Genomic DNA, 10,408 nt, shown 5'->3' on the forward strand with positions numbered 1-10,408 from the left:
ACAGAGTCTGACAGTGTTAGCCCTGTGGAATTCTTTATATAAACTAGACTGGCCTCAAACTCAGAAAGAGATCCCCTACCTCTGCCTCCAGATGAACGGGTAGATGGATGAATGGATGATGGATGGACAGACAGACAGACAGGTAGGATGGATGGATGGATGAATAAGGATGGGTGGGCAGGTGATAACGGGAGGTGCGATGGACAGATGGACGGTACCATTTCAGTTGCCTTCATAACTCTTGGTGGGGAAGAGACGAGGGCTACTGATGATCCAGCCCAGAGCTCTGGGCACATAGGACACCACTCTTCCGCTGAAGCATATCCTTAGCGACAGGTCTTACGACATTGTCTAGGCTGACCTAGAGCTAACTCTGTTTCCCACACTGGCCTAGAACTAGAGATTCTCCTGCCTCAAAGCTAAGATTACAGGACTGCACCACCATGTCCAGTTTCATTTACAGTTTACCTGAGTTTTCTTGCTTTGTTTCCAAGACAAGGTCTCATGTAGCCTAGGCTGTCCTCAAACTCACTACTTAGTTGAGTGTGACCTTGAACTCCTGATCCCCTGCTACTCCTTGCAGGATGCTAGGATTATAATGTGCACCAGCTCCCATGTCTGACCTAGTAAGCATCAACTTCAAGTGGCAAACTGTGATCATGTAAATACAACCAGGGTGCTAATTTCTTTTTTTTTTTTTTGTTTTTGTTTTTTCGAGACAGGGTTTCTCTGCAGCTTTTTTTTTTTTTTTTTTTTTTTTTTTTAGAGCCTGTCCTGGAACTAGCTCTTGTAGAACTCACAGAGATCCGCCTGGCTCTGCCTCCCGAGTGCTGGGATTAAAGGCGTGCGCCACCACCGCCCGGCTCAGGGTGGTAATTTCTGTCACTACTACTATAATTCCTTCAGACTTCAAACATCACAGGTTGAAGATTCTGGCCCCACCACACAGAGTGGGGTTTTGTGCCTTATCCCAAACCCTGGCTGGAGACGACCTCCCAACCATAACTGTGGTGTCATTCAGTTCATTTCCACTCTTAGGTATAGCATGTGCAGTCGCAGAGCTGAGAATCATCAGAGCGGACAAAGAAGTAAAAGGCGAGAGAGCAAAGGCCCAGAATCCTCCAGGAAGTGTCCTGCTGGCATAGGGGCAGGTCTGCTTCATCCAGATCCCCCTCCCCTTCCCTCACTTCCCTCCCCCTTCCCCTTCCTCCCCCTCTTTCCCTCTCATTCTTCCTCCCCCTCCCCCCTCCCCCTTCTCCTCCCCGTTCCCCTCCCTCCCTCTCCCTCTCTCTCTCTTTCTCTCTCTCTCTCTCTCTCCCTCCTCTAGTCTTTTACTTACAGGCATTCAATTTCCTCCCTCTTCCAATGATCCCATCTAGAATCAATGCAAGCCTGTTCTCCCGCCCACTTGCGCTCCAAAGAGAATCAGATAAAAATAGTGGTCCTTTTCAAATCTTTAAAATTTGTTGTTTTGGTTTGGTTTGGGGATTCCAAATCTTCCCAACGCCTCTAATCCCAGCGCTCAGGAGGCAGAGGCAGGAGGATATCTGTGAGTTCAAGGCCAGTCTGGCAGTCTGGTCTACATAGGACAGCCAGGGTTATTACACAGAGAAACCCTATCTTGATAAACAAACAAACAACAACAGCAACAAAAGTAGCTTGAGCATATTCATTCTTTTGGCTTACATGACAAATGATTAACAATACTTTGCCCTTAAATCAGATCAATGGCTGGCCTGGGAACTTCTGACTTTGTCTTTCTGGTCTTCCTCCTGAATGGACAACTTGCTTAAAGTCTTGTGAGCATCATTGGTCTGAAGATGCTAAAGAGAGAGAGAGAGAGAGAGAGAGAGAGAGAGAGAGAGAGAGAGAGAGAGAGAGGGAGAGCGCTCATGTACATAGAGAGAGCATCGGGCATAAGTGACCCACAGGTAACCCCAAGAGAATTGCAGACTGGGTATAGGGACCCCCGTTGGGGGAAGAAAAGGAAGGGAGATCCTGAGTGGACAGAGGCACTATTACTTATTCAATGTTTTATGCCGTGATCCACAGAGGTAATTCCCACTACTGTGAAAAAGTAAACAAAATTGAACTAAAGCAAAGGATCCCAGCCTGTTGGAGAAGCTATGGCCAATGCTCTCTCATGGAGACCCTAGAGTTCCAGCTCCGTTGTCTGTAGATGTTTCCTCATAGGAGGAGGTGGGGAGGGTCACTGGACCTTCACCTGAGATTCCAATCTTACCCCTGCCTTAACTCTGCAAGGCCTTGTGGCCTCGTGGCCTCGTGGCCTCATGGCTTCGGGAGATGCTAGAGTACATACATGGTAGACCGTAACCTGAGCTGGGAACTGCATCTAGGCCTCCATGAGGAGCCATCGTGCTGGGTGACTTGGCTGCCTTGTAGTCACCCACCCTCTTATAAGTAACTCCTCACTCACTGAGCACCCCAATATGCTCACTAGGTCCCCAAGTTGGGTTTGGCGGCATTACACTTTGGAGTCATATAAGGAGGGGTGGATGTTGTTTCCCTCTCCCCAGGGAAGGTGTGAAGGACCTGAGGCCTACTTCAGGGCAACGCCTGAGGGAAGACTGCTGTGTCTCAGTCTCAGGTGCTTATCTGCTGTGTATTAGGGGCTGGGAGTATTAGGCAGTTGGGTTCAGAGGCCATGTGGGTTCATATACGTCCCTGTCTATAGTGATTTGTGTGTGAACCAACTGCTCTTCAGAAAAGACCAGTGACTGCAGCACACAGGGAGTTCTCTCCCCTGTGAGGAGTTAGACCTTTCTCTCTCTCTCTCTCTCTCTCGTTTATTTACTTACTTATTTTTATTTATTTAGACAGAGTGTCACCTCGCCCAAGCTCCACTCACACATACTGTGTAGCCCGAGCTAGTCACGAAGCGCTAGGACCACACGTACCCACAACCACATCCTCTCCCTCCATCCCCTTTGTCTTGCTTTCTCCTCCTTTTCCTTTCCTTCTGACTGATGTTCATTCTTGGTGTCAGTTCTTTCTGGGCAAGTTTAGTGTGACTCGAACCAAGAGACCCTGTACAATCTGTCACCGTCCCCAAAACAACAGACACTTTCTTGACAGGTCTCTTAAACATCCCCTCCGTGAGGACTGAGCTCAGACAACAATGGATCGGTTGCTTTCTGAGAACTTAAGTGATAAATTAATAACAGTAACTGCTGTCGTTGTCGGAGAGCTGGCCGACTTCAGGGACCAGTGGCCTTAGCTCACAATCCCCAGCTCCAAACACCCACACACATAACCTCACATACGTAGAATCAAAAATAATAAAAGTAAGTCCAGGTGGTGGTGGTACACACCTTTAATTTCGGCACTCAGGAGGCAGACGCAGGCAGATCTCTGAGTTCGAGGCCAGCCTGGTCTAGAGAGCGAGTTCCAGGACAGCCAGGGCTGCACAGAGAAAAACTAAAATGAGGTTTCTATTATGAAATCCCAGTCTGTCCAGATAACCCTGGATCCTACAGTAGAGCGACAAACTGTGATTTGAATTCTTCATAGAGAGGGGCTTGGTCGTGGACTTTGAGTCTTCCAAGTGTCTTTATGGAATCAACTGGGGACCTCCTGAGTCTGGTGCATTTACTAACAGTGCTGTCTTGTAAGTGTCGAAGATTAAGGTCTGAGAACAGTCAGGAAATTCTAAAGAAAGCTGTTGTTCCAGTGTTGGGCTCAGGAACCGACTGTTTATTCTCCTCCTTCGAGACAAAAGCTGGAACAGCCCAGGCTAGCCCAGTCGTTATGTAGCTGAAGAGGACCCTGAATGGCCAAGCTTCCCACCTTCGCCTCCTTGCAAAGAGCTGGATTACAGGTGTGTGTCACCACATCTGGTTTACGTGGTCCTGGGGACTGAACCCCGGGTCTCGTGAATGCCGGGCTGGTGCGTTAGAAACTGAGCTCTTGATACATCCTTATCCTCTGCTCGGCTCTCTCAATTCCTCTTCGAAGCTCATCTGCCTGGAAAGTTAGCGGTTCGCACCGCAGTAGTGACATTTGGTCATGTCCACGAGCAGACGCGGTCTCACAGCCACCCTGCGTCCAGTTCATCTCGCCTCCACCTGGTTGCCTGCTCCCTTTCTGGAAAATAAAGAGAATGTTTGCAAAGCTGGCTGAGTCCTTAGGGCTGTCGGGATATCTGAATCCAGGCAGAATCTTGGCAGGTAAAAAAGAAGGAAGAAGCAGACCACAGCCCAGTGGGTTCTCATTCTCAGGACGCCCCAGGGAGCTGGGCGGGTGCAGTTGCAACATTGCCTTCACAGCAGGCAGCTGAGTCACAGGGAATAGGGGACGAAAGAGAGGAAGACCCTGGCCCAGGGACACTTTTTTCCTCAAAATATTACTATGTATTTAAATCACCCTCCACAAGCCAGGCATAGTTGGGGACACAGGCCCAACACTAGGGTGACAGAGGTAAGAGTCATCCTTGACTATGTAGTGAGCTTGAGGCTAGCCTGAGCTACATGAAGCCCTGCCACAAGTAGAAAACCTAATTAATTAGTTAATTAAAAATCACTTTCCTACAGCAGGTATAGTGGCTCCCAGCTGCAGTCCCAGTACTTGGGCAGTTGAAGGAAAGAGACTGGCCCAAGTCTGAGGCCCACCTGAGCTGCTTACTGGCGATGCTCTCTCAAAACAGGGAAAAAATAAACTCCTTTGTTTGTAATGTAATAAATGTGCTGAGCAGGAATGCATGGCACGTGGCATTTGCTGGGGATGCTCCTCTGTTTTCTAGAAGAGCTCAGACCTGCAGAAAGGCCAGGGCAGATCCTATCTCAAAGCCCCTGGTGGCTGAATCACCGGCAAGGATCACCGGCAAGGATGGTGGTGTTCACCATGTTAGCTTTGGGTCCAGGGACTGACCAGGCCCACCCCTGCCTGGCTTCTGAGATGAAAGGAGATTGTGTGTGTTCAGGAATGGCCGTAAGCACCATGGGTCATTTATGTTTCCTTAGGAATGTAAAATTATAGCCTGTGAATTGTCTCTAGACCCCTCAGGTGATGAAGCTATAAACACCGTGCTCCCTAAATATCCTCCTCTTCCTCTTCTTCTTCTTTTTAGACAAGGTCTCTTCTTTTTAGACAAGGTCTCCCTCCCTATGTACCCCAGGCTAGCCTCACACTCATAGCCCCCTGTCTTGAGTGCTGGGTTGACCGGCATGCATGACCACACCCAGTTTGTTCCAAACATCTTTTCCATCTGGTTCGTTCAGTTCACACTTGATCTTCCTCAGAAGGCTGAAGATGGATTGGTTCATTCCACCCTGATGTTACCTGTGCACGTCTTTGCCTTGTTTGAAGTTGCATTTATTTATTCATCTGTGTATTTGTGTGTGCATGTATGTGTGTGCTATGTACACACATGTATGAGTTAGTGTGTGTGTATGGTGTGTACTGGGGCTGGTGTGGGGTGGGTGGATGGGGTGTATGCTCTTGCGTGTGTATGAAGCCAGAGAACAGACTGTGGGAGTTGGTTCTCTCTTTTTTTTTTTTTTTTTTTTTTTTTTTTTTTTTTTTTGGTTTTTCGAGACAGGGTTTCTCTGTGGCTTTGGAGCCTGTCCTGGAACTAGCTCTTGTAGACCAGGCTGGTCTCGAACTCACAGAGATCCGCCTGCCTCTGCCTCCCGAGTGCTGGGATTAAAGGCGTGCGCCACCACCGCCCGGCTGGTTCTCTCTTCCTTCTGCCATGTGGCTCCTGAAGATGGACCTCAGAAGCAGCTGTATTTCCCCACTGAGCAAGCTCACCAGCCCCTTCTCTGTTTTTTCATCAGTGGGATAATTCTGCAGGGGCTGCAGAGGTGGACTGATACTCAGGAGTCAGCAATGGGATCCTTTAATGTCTGTAGAAACTGTGAGTGATGTTTTTGCTCTGTGTCTCTCTGTGTGTGAGTGCACATGCGTAGGTATGTGTGCACACTCACATGTGTTCAGACACCAGAAGAGGATTAGGTGTGCCTTCCTCAGTCACCTTGTCCCTGTTTTCTTGAGCTGGGTCTCTCACTGAAGTTCTCTTTCTTCCTTTCCCCTCATTCTCTCTCTCTCTCTCTCTCTCTCTCTCTCTCTCTCTCTCTCTCTCTCTCTCTCTCTTTCTTTTTCTTTTTTTTTTTTTTTTTTTTTTTGGTTTTTCGAGACAGGGTTTCTCTGTGGCTTTGGAGCCTGTCCTGGAACTAGCTTTTGTAGACCAGGCTGGTCTCGAACTCACAGAGATCCGCCTGCCTCTGCCTCCCGAGTGCTGGGATTAAAGGCGTGCGCCACCACCACCCGGCTCTCTTTCTTTTTCAATAGACAGAGCTTCCTTTCCTATGTACCAGGCTGTCCTTGAACTCACGGAGTTCCATCTGCCTCTGCCTCCTAGTGCTGGGATTAAGGATATGTGCCACCAAACCCAGCTGCTCACTGAACTCCAAGCTCACAATTTTGGCTCAGTTGGTTGGTCAGTGAGCTCTCAGGATTCACCTGTCTCACCCCTCGATGCTGGGGTTACAGGCACAAGCAGCCTTGCTCAGCTTTTTACATGGGTGCTCAGGATTCGAACTTCAACCTTCACGCTTGCAGAACAACGGGTCCCACCCACTGAGCCATCTCCTAGCTTTATGTCCGCCTCCACCCCCACTTTTACTTTGGAGCTGGGAGAGAAGTGAGCTGAGGATGTAGTCCACGTTAGGCGGGTGTTCTACCACTGAGCCACATACCCACTCATCATGTATCCCTGCTAAACCTGGAACAAAGCCAGGCATGATGGAGCACACCTGAATTCCAACACTCAGGAGGCCTAGGGAGAAGGATCATGAGTTGGATCAGTCTGGGTTAATAGTGAAAACCATATCTTAAAAAAAAAAAAAAAAAGCCGAGTTGGGGGGGGGGGGAGAGGGGAATGGAAAGAGGGGAGGAAGTGTAAATTTTTGAATGGAAAAAAAAAAGGCCAGGTGGCACACTCCTTTAATCCCAGCACTCGGGAGACAGAGGCAGGTGGATCTCTGTAAGTTTGAGACCAGACTGGTCTATAAGAGCTAGTTCCAGAACAGGCTTCAAAGCTACAGAGAAACCTTGTCTTGAAAAAAAAAAGAAAAAAAGAAAAAAAAAAAAAAAAAAAAAAGAACAAAGAAAGAAAGAAAAAGTTTGGCGGTGGTGGCAAATGCCTTTAACCCAGCACTCAAGAGGTAGAAGGAGAAGTTTGAAGCCAGCCTGGTCTGTAGAGTTCCAGGACAGCGAGGATTGTTACATAGAGAAACACTGTCTCAACAAACAAACAAACAAACAAAGGAGAAAGAAAGAAAAAAAGAAAGAGAGAGAGAGAGAGAGAGAGAGAGAGAGAGAGAGAGAGAGAGAGCCAACTAGGAGTGATGGCACAGACCTTTAATCCCAGCACTCTCGAGAGGCAGAGACAGGCAGATCTCTAGGATAACCCGGGATACACAGAGAAACTCTGTCTCAAGCAAACCAACAAAAAGTCCAAAACAAAGAAAGAAATTTCCTGGGAAGCCAGGGCTACACAGTGAAAACTGGTCTAAAAAGACAGACAGACAGACAGACTGACCGACTAGTTCTCTCCCACTCCTCCACTGTTCTCTTGTCCATGACACATGTTTGGAAAGTCCTAAGCACTTTTCCTACATAGGCTCTAATCCTCAGGACGGTTAGGGACATGTTAAGCCTGGGTCTCATCACCAGGCTGCAAAGGCAGCGGAGATGAATCAACACTGTTAAGTCACCTCCTGTGGCTCAGGGTGTAAAGGGTTTGCTGTACAAGTGTGAGGACCTGAGTTCAAGATCCCAGCACCCACAGAAAAAGCCAAGTGCACCAGGTTGTACCTTTAATGCTCACAATGGGGAAGTAGAGTCAGAAGAATCCTTGGTGCTCAATGGCAAGCCCATGGGTGACACTCAATTACCAGTCCGTGGCCAATAGGTGAACTCCCGGATTAGTGAGAGACCCTGCCTCAAAAAACAAGACTAAGGAGACAGAGGAAGACACCCAGTCTTGACCTCAGCCTCCATGAATTGCACACATGAACACCTTCCAAGGTGAAGCCATACACATACACCCCACGCAAATCAATGACTAAATGTTCTGCACAGAGTATTATGTTATTACGTGGTGTTGTGTTACATTCCTTGTGAGGAATTTTTTTTAACCTATGGACAGTTATCATTTATGAGGTGGGCATGGCAGCTCACACCTCTGATCCCAGCACTTGGGAAGCAGGAGGATTGTCTGGGCTGTTAGGGAGACTCTGTCGTGTTGCGTGTTCTCAAATCCAAGGCTGCCTGGATAGTACAGTGAGCTCACAGCTTGCTGGGTTAATTTAGATGTCCGAAAACAAAAGCAAGTTAAAGTCTGACATGTCTCAGTGCAAGAACACTGTTCTTTTAAAACAATTTTTTTTTACAATGTGTATGTTTTGCCTGCATGCCTCTATGCTCCTAGAGGCCAGAAGAGGGCGCCAGAGCTCCTGGAACTGAAATTATAAACAGTTGTGAGCACCATGTGGGCGCTAGGAAATGAACACCAGTCCTCTGCAAAAGCAGTCAGGGCTCTTAACTACATCTCTCCTGGCCCAGCCTTTTTTTTTTTTTTTTTTTTTTTTCCATTTCGAGACAGGATTTCTTTGTGAGGCCTGGCCTTGAACTCACAGACATCCTGTAGCCTCTGCCTCTGAGTGCTGGAATTAAAGCCATGTGCCACCACAACCTGCAACATTTTTTTTTTTTTGCACTGGTTCTCCTGCTTTGGACTCTGGAGTCCTGAGATTTTAAGTCTGTGCCACCATTCCTGACTTCCTACCTTCATTTTATGTGTTCCTCTGCTGTCCTGTGGAGGACCCTGGGCAGGCAGCCTCGGGCTGTGTGTGGAAGTTAGCAACAGGATGGAGAGAGGCCAGTGCTTTGGCGGTTTCAAGGTAGAGAAAGCTGGACCAGGAGGATGGTGGCAGAGATAGAAGGGTTGAGGTGATCTTTGTGGTCCCTAGGGGTCAGGATGCTTGACTCCTGAGGACAAGTTCCTAAGCACTGCCGGGGGCTTTCCGAAGCAATTGTGTGGATGGGAACAGGACAAGAGCCTAGATGACTGGGCTGTTTGAACCCTGATCACTGTAGTGATAGATGTCCAAAGGTCTGGGTGACACAATCAGCTGCCACACTGTACACGTCAGAGGCAGAGATGCGGAGATTTCAAGTTTGAGGGCTACCTGAGCTGTATCATGAGCTACAGAGGGAGACCTCAACTCCAAAACTAAGTGAAGGAAAGAATGCTGAACTTGGGCGTGAACCAAATGAATGGACACAGATGAAGAGAGAGCGTCCCAGGACCCAGCTCCAAGCGGGCAGCACTAACAAAATGGTTGCCTACGAACCTGGGGGAAACTAAGCAAGCATCCTATTCTGGGAGCTCAGAAGGTGTTTCCAGGAGTTGCCGAACTAGCTTGATAAATTTTAAAAGATGATCCTGCTGGGCATGGGAGCACACATCCGTAATCTCAGCACTCAGGAGCCGAGGCGGGGGATTGCTATGAGCTTCCAGGCAGGCTGGGTTGCAAAGTGATTTCCAGGCCAGGCTATATGTCACAGAGGAAGTTCTATTCCATCCAGGGCCATGCACCAAGACTCTCAGAGAAAAGAGAGGAAGGAGGGAAGAAAGGAGGGAGAGAGAAAAGACAGAGAAAGAAAAAAAGAGAAAGCTAATTTTTGAGAACTGATCAATGGATATGATAGGCTGTGGGTTGTGGGGTCCATTTCTTCATCCCCTTTAATTGACGGTGCCATCAGTCTTCATTCAAAATGCTATGGACAGTTGGGTGGTGGCGGCGCAGGCCTTTAATCCCAGCACTCGGGAGGCAGAGGCAGGCGGATCTCTGTGAGTTTGAGGCCAGCCTGGTCTACAGAGCAAGTTCCAGGACAGCCAGGGCTCTACACAGAGAAATCCTGTCTCAAAAAACCAAAACCAAACAAATAAACAAACAAAAACCAAAATGCTGTGGACACTATAGCAAGGATGTGCAGAGGTCCTGCAGCAAACAAACTGTTCTGCTCACCAACAGGATATGGTGGGAGAGGTGTGTTTGATTTCCTAGTGTCCAGGACCAAATTTAAATAGTGATGATGACCGCATTCTGGCGTGGGGGCGCACACCTTTAGTCCCAGCATTATGGAGGCAGAGGCAGGCGGACCTCTAAGAGTGCGCCGTCAGGCTGATCTACAGAGCGAGTTCCAGACCAGCCAAGGCTGCATAGTGAGAAGATTTAATTGCCTCGTCTGACTCAGACACTTCCAGCTTTATGATAACCACTTTCCTGCAGCGGCAGGGGGACCTAGGGGCTCTGTGGGGCGGGTGTGGCAAGCAAAGGCCCTACACACCAAGTCCTGAGCCATAAATGAGAAGGAGGTG

Source organism: Arvicola amphibius, chromosome 5 (assembly GCF_903992535.2).
Source record: "Arvicola amphibius chromosome 5, mArvAmp1.2, whole genome shotgun sequence".
NCBI lineage: Eukaryota > Metazoa > Chordata > Mammalia > Rodentia > Cricetidae > Arvicola > Arvicola amphibius.